General features: G+C 42.7%; 1 protein-coding gene across 4 annotated transcripts in view; it reads right to left on the reverse strand.

Annotated features, from left to right (window-relative positions):
* The window catches only part of Styk1 (serine/threonine/tyrosine kinase 1), a 43,545-nt gene extending 32,946 nt beyond the window's left edge, over nucleotides 1-10,599 (reverse strand). The window contains exon 1 of one of the 4 annotated variants that reach the window (XM_042274186.2): nucleotides 10,371-10,599. The gene's annotated coding sequence lies outside the window, so the exon portion shown is untranslated. Of the gene's footprint in view, nucleotides 1-2,163; nucleotides 2,273-10,235 lie in introns of those variants that run through there. The other 3 variants (XM_006995676.4, XM_076568077.1, XM_076568078.1) reach the window with 3 other exon arrangements.
* Nucleotides 10,600-12,764: the final 2,165 nt, after the last annotated feature.

Below are 12,764 nucleotides of genomic sequence, written 5' to 3' on the forward strand. Positions count from 1 at the left end.
TATAATATAGAAATGATGAGATAAAGGGGTAGACTGTCAAATCTACTTTTGAACAACCATATGTATCAAATATTTTACATTGGTGTGGCATTTTGTATACTGATAGAAATTTAAAGTTATTTTTGTTATAATATATATATATATATATATATATATATATATATATATATATATATATATTCTTTTTTAGGCTATGAAGCTCACTTAAAAATGTAGTGTAAAGTTTTAGTCCTTGAAAGCTATTTAGGATATTAAAGAAATACAGGTTAATAGTCATAACCATCAAACTTACAGTCATGTTAGGTATGTTTTTCAAGGTCATACAGAGATACATTTAGATACACAGATGATCTTCAAACACTTCAAAGACCTAAAGAATATGGCATTTTAAAATGTCTTAATAATATAAGGCTTTTCTTGCCAGTGAGGCATGTCTACTCCTGGCAGCACCAATTTACTACAAAAAAATGAAGATGGGCATCAAAAAACCTCCATATGGAGTTCACTTTCTGTGTGACAAAAGCTAGCCATTTGGGCAACAAACTACCCTTGCTTCGACTGCTGATAATATACTGTCCAAACTGGACAATCAGGACACTTTGCCAAGACAGGGCAGGACAGTCCTTCAAAGTTTCCTGCTTCACTGAAAAATCTGTCTAGGCTGAAGATGGATGCCCCAACACTGCAGAGGAACCTGAGTGAGTGTCCAGGCAGCCAGCTGTTTCTATAATTTCTTACAGTTTTGGAAGTTGCTTGCTCAGTACTTTCTGTTTACTCAGGTAATATTATGTCCTTCTGGGGTCTTTGATGGAGTTGAGGACTGGGTAGTTATAGTTGCAGCTTTCCTTAGTTATGACAGTAGGAAAATTAGGTACAAAGCTTTGGACTCATCAAGATAGAATAAATAATGGAGTATTTTCTCCAAATATGCCAAATACAAATGGACTGGACATTATAAATGTAATTCTTACCTGATAATTGTTCTTATTGTGTATAGTTTTATTATGTTAAAGTTAAAACTTTTCCTTTTTATTTAGACAAAAAGGGGAAATGCTATGGAATATTCCTTTATACTGTGTGAAGATATGCCACTGTGATTGGTTTAATAAAAAGCTAAATGTCCAATAGCTGTCAGGATTTTTGAGGCAGAGAGAACACTAGGAGGAAGAAGGCAGAGTCGCCAGCCGAACAGAGAGGAGGCAAGGCATGCAGGGTGAGAGATAAAAGCCGCAAACCACGTGGCAACATGTACATTAATAGAAATGTGTTAATTAAGTTCTAAGAGCTAGTTAGAAACAAGCCTAAGCTTTGGCAAAGCTTTTGCAATTAATAATAAATCTCTGTGTAGTTATTTGGGAGCTGGATGGCAGGACAGAGAAAGACTTGCTACAAAGAAGAAATACAAATGGCCAATAAATGGCTGTAAAGGAAATGCATGTAAAACACTTTGAGTTTCCATCTCACCCTAGTCAGAATGAAGGATACAAATGACAACAAATATTGATGAGGAAGAACTTGTGCAGCTACTATGAAATCAAAGTGGCAGATTCTTAAAAATAAATAAGTAAATAAACAAACTATAAATGTCATAATGCCATAAAACCCAGCTATCCTACTCTCAGTTGTATAGCCTAAGGACTCATATACCATAGAGATGCTTACTCATTCACATTTATAGCCATACTATTCACTGTAGCCAGGGAATGAGTCAGTATAGATGTCCATCAATACATGAATGGACAAAGAAAATGTGATACATATATACATACAGGCAATTTTATATAGCCCCAAAGAAAAATGAGATTGTCATGAAAATGTATGGAACTGGACATCACATGTTAAAAGCAGTAAGCCACACTCATAAGACAAACACCACATATTTTCTCTTATATGCTGAACCTAAGTAAAAAATTGAAAGAGAGAGTTCATGGAGTTAGACAGAGAATCATGAAAGGAGGGTAATAAAGAGGGGGATAGGATAATTAAACACCTGTGATAGGAAAGCAAAAGGGTGATTGTCTTGGGATGGAAGGCAAAAGTTAGAAGGGTAGGCAGCATGGATTAAGGGAGAGCAGTGATGAAGGGGTACTGCCTAGTTTTTTATGAATTTACAATTTAGAGTCATTTTAGAAGACAGAAACTCAACTGAGAAAGTGTCCTCACCAGATTGACCTGTGAGCAAGCCTGTGGTCCATGTTCTTGATTGATGATTGATGTGAGAGGACCCAGATCTCTGTGGATGATGCCATCCCCAGGCTAGTGGTCTTGGGTGCTATAAAAAGGTAGGTCATGTAATCCATGAGGATCAAGACAGTAAGAGCACTCCTCCATGGCTTCTGCTTCAGTTCCTGCCTCCAGGTCCCTAGCTTGAGTTCCTGCCCTGAATTCCTTCAGTTATGGACCATGAAGTGTAAGTGTAAACTGAAGTAAACCCTTTCTTTCCCCAGTTGCTGTTGGCCATGGTGTTTATCACAACACTAGCAGGCCTAACTAAGGGCTGGTGAGATGGCTTAGCATGTAAAGGTACTTGTCGCCATGCCTGAAGAAATAAGTTTAGTCCTCAGAACCTGCATTTAGAAAGGAAAGAATGGACACCAACAAGCTGTCCTCTGACCTCCATCCTACATATACATGCTGTAGCATTCTTGCCCCCAAACATACACACATTCCACAAAATAAACAAATTAAAGTGTAATTTTTAGAAAAGAAACCATAACTAAGACAGAGGGGAATGAATGAAAATAATTCAATGAACATATGCATGAAAATGCCATAATGAAAAACATTGCTTTGTATGTAAACCTAAAAATTAATAAATTAATTCATATGTCATTTGCTGAGGCCACAGAAGTTCTGTCTCTTGGAGAATCAGTACATGGGCAAAATGACTATCAGGACCTCCTAAAGACCGGCCAGAATACTATGGCAGGCACTGTGGTATGAAATGGGACCACTGGTCCCTGGGCAACTGCTGGATAGATAGAAACAAAAGCACCATCTGTAGTTCTGTTGGTATTTTGAACCAAGCTCAGTTTTGCTCACAGCCCTGGGATGATCTCAGTTCCTCATACGCCCAAGGGGGCATCCCAACAATTCACGTCCCTAAGTTCCATCACCACTTTGACTTCTACTAATCCATCCTCCAGCAGAACCCACTGCTCCCTTGGCACCCAAAATACGTTTCAGAAGATTTATATTATACTGTCCTTCCATTCCGTTGGGTTTTCAGGCCAGCTTTTTGTGAGTGCTGAGGATGAAGCCTCAGGCCTCATCTGTGTTAGGCAAGTTCTCCAGCACTGAGCTACATCATCACTCAAGCCCACAAAGCTGTAGCCCCCAATATTACTGCTAAACCATTGACTCGTTCGTGAACATACACAAGATACATCATCAGCAATTCTATCCCAGAAATCAAAGATCAAAGAACCTCCCTTTTGTAAGGGATTTATGCCATGCTATCTGAATACCTGTAGCCCACAGCCTGTCACCAGTTATGCAGACACCATCAAGTGTTCATTGCCCAATCAGTTATAGATAATCTACACTCTGGCTTCCACTTTCTAGTTGGGCCAACTCCATTCCCTGCTGATCCAGAGGACTGAAAATTACTTGCTTTCATTTTGGTTCAAAAAAGGGAAACAATTAATGTGGTGATGAAGGATGGAGTGGACACAGATCATTGCAAACAGTATTTGTGTTATCCCATTTCTCTATTTCTCTCTTACAATCTTACATTGATTCAGTACTCTTCAAGTTTTCCTTCACTCTTATAGTAAAAACAACAGGTTTGAACATGACCCTGCTGTTTTATTAACAGCATATTACACATGGAAACTATAGTTTAAGTGTTAAGTTTAAAAGTGCCTTGCCTGAGATCAGAAAAAAAGGAGAAATCTAATCTGGTGACATGTGACTTCTTGATTCTGGCTGTATTATTAGACTATCCTGAATTTGGATTATGGGTGAGGAAAGTGAAAATAAGGTCACATGGTATCAAGAGGAGCAGCCCGGGCTTCCAGGAGTGATGCAAACACAGCAGGTCAACCCTCAGCATCAAAAGGCCATTCTGCTAACACACTGCAAATGTACTGAGTGCCTCTATGGTCCATGCCATGATAGCCACATTCCAAGTAAAGAAGCAAGATATCTGAAACAGAGCCCTGCTATTCATTTCTTTTAAAAAATAAATGTATGTTTGTTTGTGTATGTGTGTGTGTGTGTGTGTGTGTGTGTTGCATATGTGTGTGAGCTTGTGCCACTGTGCATGTGTGGAGGTCAGTGGATTATTTCCTTCCAGCTTTATGTGGCTTCTAGGAATCTTATTCAGATCAGCAGGCTTGTAAAGCAAATGCTGTTGCTTGCTAAGCCTATTTATTTATTAATTTATTTATTTATTTGTTTGTTTGTTTGTTTGTTTGTTTTTGAGACAGGGTGTTACTATGTAGCATTTGATGTCCTAGAGCTTGGTATGAAGACCAGGCTGGTCTTGAACTCCTAGAGATCCACCTGTCTCTCTGTCTCTGCATCCTGAGTGTGGGATTAAAAGCATGCACCACTTGGGCCTGCCTCATTCATTTATTAACCCCTTTATAAGCGCACTATGAAATGCAGCACATGCATCACAAAGGCCACAGAGTTCTAACTGTGAAGCTACAAGAGCCCTCTGAAGGAATTACTTGAGAAGAGGAAGAAAGTGTAAGGGAGGGTGATGGGAAAGCATCTCCATGTGATTATTATTCTGTATAACTAGTGTGCACAAGTTACAACTAATGAAAAAAAGGACCCTTGGAAACAACTCAAACCACCAACATCTACCCAGCACTTAACTGACACTAAAGCTAAGGCAGGCATTGGATGTTTCCAATCCCCAGCTCTTCACACTACAAGTTCCCACCACTCAGAAGCCTGGTGATGTTTAGTCTTTTTGCATTTAGTTGAGTTTTCTGTAGATGGGAAGGAGAAAGGAGATCCTGGGTCTTAGAATTCATCATGTCTTCTGCCACCATGCCTTGGGACGGGCAGGCTTCTGAATCCAGCTCCTGCACACACATGGAATTTGCCACTTACCAGTGTTTTTATTGCTGAGACTATAGGAATATTCTAGCACTCTGCTCTTTTCTTCTACCAGAATTCATGCTGGCTCATACCAAGATGTCAGCCCCTTCTGTACCTTGAAGAGATCAAATATTGAGGCCTTGGGCAAAATTCAAGGGGCAAGAGGCCAAGTAGGCCCACCCAGATTCCAACCACACTGACTGGACTTGAAGACTGATTTGAAGACTATAAATCAGATGGGAGACAGGACGTCCAAGTCAGATTCTCAGCATTCCCTTAGGTTTCCCCCCTTGACTCACAAAGTACACCCCTCTGCTTCTCACACTGACAAATCCTGCTACTGTGTTCCCTAGCCGACCAGAAGCAGCTCTAAACTTTGGGCCAAGATCAATAAAGACTCATTGAGCACCTAGGTGAAGGTCAACAGGAACTAAAACAGTACAACCTGACTTCAGGAGGCTGGTCCTAAGCCCGTGTGTGTTTGTGTGCATGTGTGCTTGCATGAGCACAGGCGTGTGTGTGTGTGTGTGTGTGTGTGTGTGTGTGTGTGTGTGTGTGTGTTGTGTGTGTGTGTGTGTGTGTGTGTCTGTGTATATGTGGTGTGTGTGTGGTATGTGTATGTGTATTGCTTGCTTATGTGGATGTGTCCTATGCATGCACATGCCACGGTAGGCCAGCATCTTCCTCTATTACTCTCACCGAGGAGACACACCACTGGCAGTGTCTTTGAGGCTGTTGCCAGAGAAGTTAAACTGAGGAGAGAAGACCCACTCCAAATGTGAGAAGCACAGTCTTATGGACTAAGTCCCAAACTGACTACAAAGGAGAAAGCCAAGCCAAGTGTCATGGTGCAGCCTGTAATCCCAGCATCAAGGAATTCAAGGCCTGCCCCAGCTACATTGAGTTAAAAGCCAGCCTGAGCTACATGAGACAGAGTGGGGCACATTCCCTGGTTTTGGTTCCTGATGCACGCGTTTTAGTGAGAACTCTCCCTCTTTTGCCACCAGAGCCACAAGTTGCTCCCACTCCCATGCTTTGCCCACCTTGACAGACTGCATGCTCAAATCATGAATCGAACAAATCCTTCATCCCTTAATTTGCTTCTTGTTGAGTATTTAGTCGTAGCATGTAGCTCAGTTGGTGCAATGGGAGAGAACTACCAGAGGAGGCCTTCTGCCTGGAGCTGGGAGAGTACAAACCCAGGAAAGAGGCTGCAAGTGACAAACTGCAAGGGGCAGACAGGAGTCCCTGATTTCCTTCACTTCCCTTCATAATCTAAAAGTAACTGTCCCCAACCATGCACTAACCTATCTCCTCATTATGCTGGGTAGAGAACTCAAAGAGAGTCTTAGAAGTTCAAAACTAAAAGGTCTTTAAACGTGGAAGTATCCCCAGCCATTTCCCCATCTATGACCACCTTTCTTCTCTAAGAAGAAAAAAGGATAACAGAACAGTCAAAGACGGAGCTAAGTGCTCTGTTCTTTGGCATGGATAGAAGGGCAGCACTTAAAATAAATCTCCGACTCACACATGGTGGCTCACATTTAAATTCTAGCACTTGAGAGATGGTGGAAGGAGGACCAGAAGTTCAAGGTCATCTTTAGCCACCCAGTGAGTTTGAGAACAGTCAGAGATACGAGACACCTTGTCTCACAAAGAAACAACAACCAAAAGCCAATAACAACAACAAGAGCAAATCCCAAGAACAATAGTAATAACAACACTAATAATAATAAACAAAATACAGTAAATTCAGGACCTGGACTCAAGACAGGACTCTTCTCCTCCTCTATCAGCACCTGACAGCTGTACCTTTAAGAGAACAGATTTCTTCTCTCATTTTCTCCACTTGGAAACTGTGTCCAACACATGACCTAACGAATAGAGAACTTTCAGGATCCACACCACTTATCCCACACTTAATGCTGGGTTTCCTATTCTCGACTGCTCCTTCCTCTAGACAGCCATTTCCTCCAGGGCTTCACAGTCAGCCTCCTGGATTAGCACAGACAGATGGAGACACAAGGAGCACGTGGGAATCCAGACCAACTAACCCTGGGCTGCTGAGGACAAGAGAGAAGAACAGATGAGACTTCCATGAGCACAGAGATGTAGGAGCTGTCGAGATCCTTTTCATTGCAATACTCTAGAGCAGAGGCTTCCTGAGTAAGTAACTAAATCTGCCTATAAGAGTATCTCTGGCCAGGTGTCGGTGGCGCACGCCTTTAATCCCAGCACTCGGGAGGCAGAACCAGGCAGATCTCTGTGAGTTCGAGGCCAGCCTGGGCTACCAAGTGAGCTCCAGGAAAGGCGCAAAGCTACACAGAGAAACCCTGTCTCAAAAAACCAAAAAAAAAAAAAAAAAAAAAAAAAAAAAAAAAACAAAAGTATCTCTGGGTCTGCAAGTAATTTTTATAAGAAAATAACCTACAGAAATTGGTCAAGCATATGGGATCAAACTGCTTTGAAAAGCATGAAAAGAATGAGTTTCTTTTCATTTATTTTGTTTTATTTATTGTGTGTCTGTGTCTATGCATACACACACATGCCACAGCTCATTGTGTGGAGATCAGAGGACAACAGTTCTCTTTCCACCTTTATATGGGTTTGGGGTTCATCTCAGGTTGTCAGGCCTTGTGTCAAGTATCTTACCCACTGCGCCATTTCATCATTGCAAGGAGTTTTTTGCAACAATGTTATACAGAAAGTATTATGATACCCAATTGCTGCCCAGTAAACACATTTTTTTTTCATTCTATCTTGAGGCAAGTTGATGTTTTTCTCTGTGAAAGGGATTTAAACTTCCTTGCTACACAGAAGAACGAAAATGCTAATCTCTAAGTAAAAAGTAAATACTAGCAGTAACTCTGGAAGTTAAGGCCAGAAGATAGAAGGTTCAAGACCTGCCTGGGCTAGAGTCAGTCCAGGCCAGGTTGGAAAACCAAAGCCCCATTGAAAAACAGAAAATAAAAAGAGGGCTAAGATGAGGCTGGAGAGACGGCTCAGTGGCTAGGAGCACACACCGCTCTCGGAGAGGACCCAAGTTCAGTTCCCAGCACCCGAATCCAGGGGTTCAGAGCTGCCTGTAACGCCATCTCTGGAGGATCCCCCGCCTTTTGACTGCACTCCTGTGCGTGAACCCACATTATGGTGTATGTGTCCATGTATGTAACTACATATGTTTGTGTCTGTGTGTCTGTACATTAGTTACATACACAAACATGCAGGCACAAACATAATGTAAGAATTAACAAAGCAAAAATCTGTAAAAAAAAAAAAAAAAAAAAAAAAACTAAGGATATAGTGACAGTGCCCTGAGTTCAATTCCCAGTAATGAGGGAAAATAAAGGAGAGGTGTGTAGGGATGGGGGATGATAATATATTCAAAGACTCAATACAGGAATTGAAAAAAAAAAAAAAAGCTTCCTTCTTCCCACAATGCCCATGCCCTAAATCTCTGACCTTATTAATGTGTTGTTTTTATTAGTGTTAAATAGCAAATGGAAATTAACTTTGCCAATGGAATTAATCAACTAACTTTGAAAGAGAGAGATTACCCCCAAATAACCGAGTGAGTCCAGTGTGTCACAAAGATGCTTAAACGGTCAAGAAGAGGGCAAGGAGTTGGTGCGAAAGACTGAAGAAACCAAACCCAGGCAGTGTGGACTTTGAAGGTGGAAAAAGGGGCATGAACTTAGGAATGTGCTCGAAGCTCCAGAAAAAGCAAGACTGGAACTGGTTTTTCTTTGGAGCCTCCAGAGAGAAGACTGTCCTACCCATGCTTGACTTCAGACCCACAGAACCCAAAGACAAGATTGTGTGCTTTGTGTGTGGGGGGGAGGGGGCGCGGGCGTAATTGGTTACAGCTGCCACAGCACAGATGAGGTCTCATGCTAAAACAGAACAGAACTGTAGAATCACAGACCATGCAACCTCGGAGCATGTTGTTGTTGAGACCACAGCGAGAGGTGGGAAAGGTGGGGAGAAGCATCAGCAGGAGACGGCTGAGCAGTTCCTAAGATGCCCTGACTATCTTTGAGTACACTTATAATGGACTGCATTTGAGCATATATATAAAGATTAAACGATTGTCATGGGCTGAGTTGTGACCCACTCCATTCGTATGTTGGAGTGGAACTGTAGAACCTCCTACCCCCAAATTTGACCTTGTTTAGGAATGGGGACTTTTAAAAGACGAGACAAGCAGGATTGGCCTTCGTCTAATGTGACTGATGTGCTTATAAAATGAAAATGCAAAGGCAGACAAATGGGGGGGGCATCATAATATGAAGAGAGTCACCTGTCAACCCCAGAAAGAGGCTCAGAATAAACCCTTCCCACAGAGCTCAGGAGCAGCAGTCCTGCAGATGTACAGACTTTACACGTGTGCTTCTACAACTGAAAACTTGAGTTTTGGTTGCTCAAACCCCCATCCAACTGCCAATAATGAAGGCATGGAGAAAAGGTTATAATTTGCAGTAGCACAAATACTTCGTGATGTCTCAGTGCAAGGATCAATCTCTAGGTGTCTGTGAGTGGAGACGCCGATGGAGGAAGAAGGATAAACCAGGCAGTTAGCAGAGGCCGGTGTCTGTCCAGGTCCACTGCAGTGTACCAGCACCGGCCTCCCCACCCCCATCCCCCGCCCCCCACATCCACTGGTGGCTCTTATTAAGTAGCGGGGGAAAGGCATGGATGGTTTCATGTACAGAAGAAACTCACACCATGGGGAGACGACTCTTTACGGAAGGAAGTAGCACAGATGAGAGAGAAACAAAGGAGACAAATAGAGGGAAATAGGAACAAGAAAAAAAAAGAGATGAAGGAGAAAACAGGTTGTCCTAACGAAGGACAGCACGTAGTTTTGAAACATGAGATAATAAAAATATTATCTCATTGAACAAATATTATCTCACAACCTTATGCAGAAACTGTAACTGCGGTGCCTAATTCCGGGGCTGAGCATGCTGAACCCAAGATACTTATCTAAGGGGCTACGGACCCTCCTATAAGTAATTCCCATGCCCTCATTTATTCTATACCCTCTAGGTCCTGGCTGTCCCCTCTCCGAGAATTTCACCTTATTGTTCTCTTTGCCAAAACTGAAGTTTTCGTGACATAAAAAGTCAGAAGTCAAAAGCCACAAAACACTTGCTCCAAAGAAATACAGATCAACGCACCTTGGTTCTCAGACAGCCAGCCGGGCCATTCCACCACCAGCTCCTCTTTCCTTCTTTTCTCTCCAGACTTCAAACTCACCCCAGATGCAACCCGCATGCTTCTCCCTCCCTCTGACCCCAGAAGCCAGCGGCTACCTTGTCCCTCCTCCTCCGGTCACTCGGGTTTCAGATGGAGCTGGCCAGTCAGGGGGCTGGAAGGGACAGGTGAGGCTCAGCCAGGTGTGCCAGCCTCAAGGAAAGGCTTTCCACTCTCAACTTCCCCCGGTGGGGCGTGGCTGCCCGCAGAGGATGAACTCTGGGCGGGCGCCCCACAAGGGGAAGTCTGCGGGCCCTGAGGTTTCCGGAACTCACCACACAGCAGCCAGCAGGAAACCTCGGCCGAAACTGTAAAAAGTTGGACTTGTTGCCAAGCGACGGGCTCAATTTCGATTGCAAGGTGAAGAAACAGAGCAAGAGAGAAGTCAGTTCAGGTGGGGCAACAGCGCCACCTCCTGGTAGATCTCGTAATCAGCAGTTTCCCCGGAAACTTGCAATGTCAGGGAGCAAGGTCCCCCACCCCAAGGCTTTGCCAGGCGTTACAAGGTAATAAGGACCACAACCTCCACTCCAATAAACCTAAAAGGAACCGATGTAAAAGAAAGTCCTAGAAGTAGGTCCTCACATACTTAGTATAAAGTTTTAGAAATTCCTTACGAGCTGGACCCTCCTCCCCCCTGGGGAAAGGCATATGGGAAAGTAGTTTACCTAAACTCCTTTGTTAAAAGGCAGCAGTGTCTTAAACCCCTTTGGGGGGGGTCGCATATCAGATATCTTGCATATCAGATACTTACATTGAGATTCATAACAGTATCAAAATTATAATTATGAAATAGCAATAAATAATTTTATGGTTGGAGGTCACCACAATCTGAGGGACTGTATTAAAGGGTCACACAGTATTAGGAAGGTTGAGAACCACTGGAAGCCCTCTTGACTTACAGTTGAGTCTTAGAGAAGAATTATAATTCAACTGATAGAATTACTTCATCAAAAAAGGCATTTGAAAAACCTAAAAAAGATGATCAGTCCTGGGGCACACTGCTTTGTAACTGTTTCAAAGACATTTAACATGAAGCGAGGCAAATGACTCTTCTGACTTTATTTGAAAGCACGGAGACCCCGAGAGAGGCAGCAACACCTAGCCATGCCCCCAGGCTTTACCTGAAAGGCTTCCCTGGCATCAAGAGATCGCCAGGGAAGCTCTGCGGAAGCTGGAAGCTGTGGCCAGACACAGAATTGCGCAGTTGTGTCTGGAACCTTAAGTGAGACTCCCCAGGTACGGAGGGACAGTAGACATCAAGGACATTTAAGCCAGGCAAGGGAAACCGTGGGACCCTGGTTAGGAGTAGAGTTTAACCTGGTGATTATGAGGTCCCTTACCATACTGGGGGTCTTGGGGACAATTGAGGGTAAGTTTTGTTTTTAAAAAAAGAGAAAAAAGATATTCTACAATCAGCTAAAGGCAGGGAAGTAAATGCGGGCTGTCAGTCTTAGTGTAATCTCATGTTGACACTGGGTTGGTGTAGCCCAGAGAATGTTGGCCATGAGTAAACGTCCGTGTATGTGTTGTGTTCGTTTTATATCCCTTGTTACTCAGGTTGTATGGTAGTTTTCTATTGCTGATTTAACAAACTACACAAACACCGTTGCTTGGCTAATACAGCTCTGCATGCCAGAAGCTCAACGAAGGTCTCCTTGTAATAAAATGACTGGCTGTGTATATATATATATATATATATATATATATATATATATATATATATATATATATATATATATATATGCCTTTCTGGGGGATCTGAGGAAAAATCTGTTTCCTTGCCTTTCCAACATCTAAGACTTCTCCCATACTCGTTGGTTTGGTACAAACGCCTGCTTACTGTACTCATTGTCCACAGTGGAACATCACTGCTGTCTGAGCTTCCTCAGGGCTGAGGACCCGCCATCAGACAGCTTACTTCCCAGCTCTTTCTTCTGCCATCAAAGCTAGCAAGGCAATGAACAGGTGGAGTCCTTCCACATTTTTCAGTGCTACAGTTCAAACCCAGGGCCTCACATATACTAGGAAGTGCCTTTCCACTGAACTACATCCCCAGCCATTGTTTTCTTTGGGGACAAAGTTGTAGGCAGGGAGTTAGGGAATTGGAAAGGGAGGCAGATTCTCAATGAGGCCCCTTAATGTTTTCAAGACGGACATTTCAGTAAACAGTATTCAAAGTGCTTATTTTGTTTGGTTGAAGAGGAACCAGATGAGCAGCTTGGGGCTCTAATCTGTCCCTGAAGCTTAAATTAAAAAGGTAACAGTAATTATAAATACCTGTGCCTTCCTGGCCCAACACCAAAAAGAGCTAGAAAGGTAAAGTTCTCAGTCTGGTTAGCTATAATCTCCTGTCTCATACACCCATCCCGAGGTTTGGGTTACACAGAACAGCCTGCAAGATTAAATCAACAGAAATAAAATGTGTTTGCTTCTTCCTGTATTGGCCTGAG

This window comes from Peromyscus maniculatus, chromosome 3 (assembly GCF_049852395.1).
Source record: "Peromyscus maniculatus bairdii isolate BWxNUB_F1_BW_parent chromosome 3, HU_Pman_BW_mat_3.1, whole genome shotgun sequence".
Lineage (NCBI taxonomy): Eukaryota > Metazoa > Chordata > Mammalia > Rodentia > Cricetidae > Peromyscus > Peromyscus maniculatus.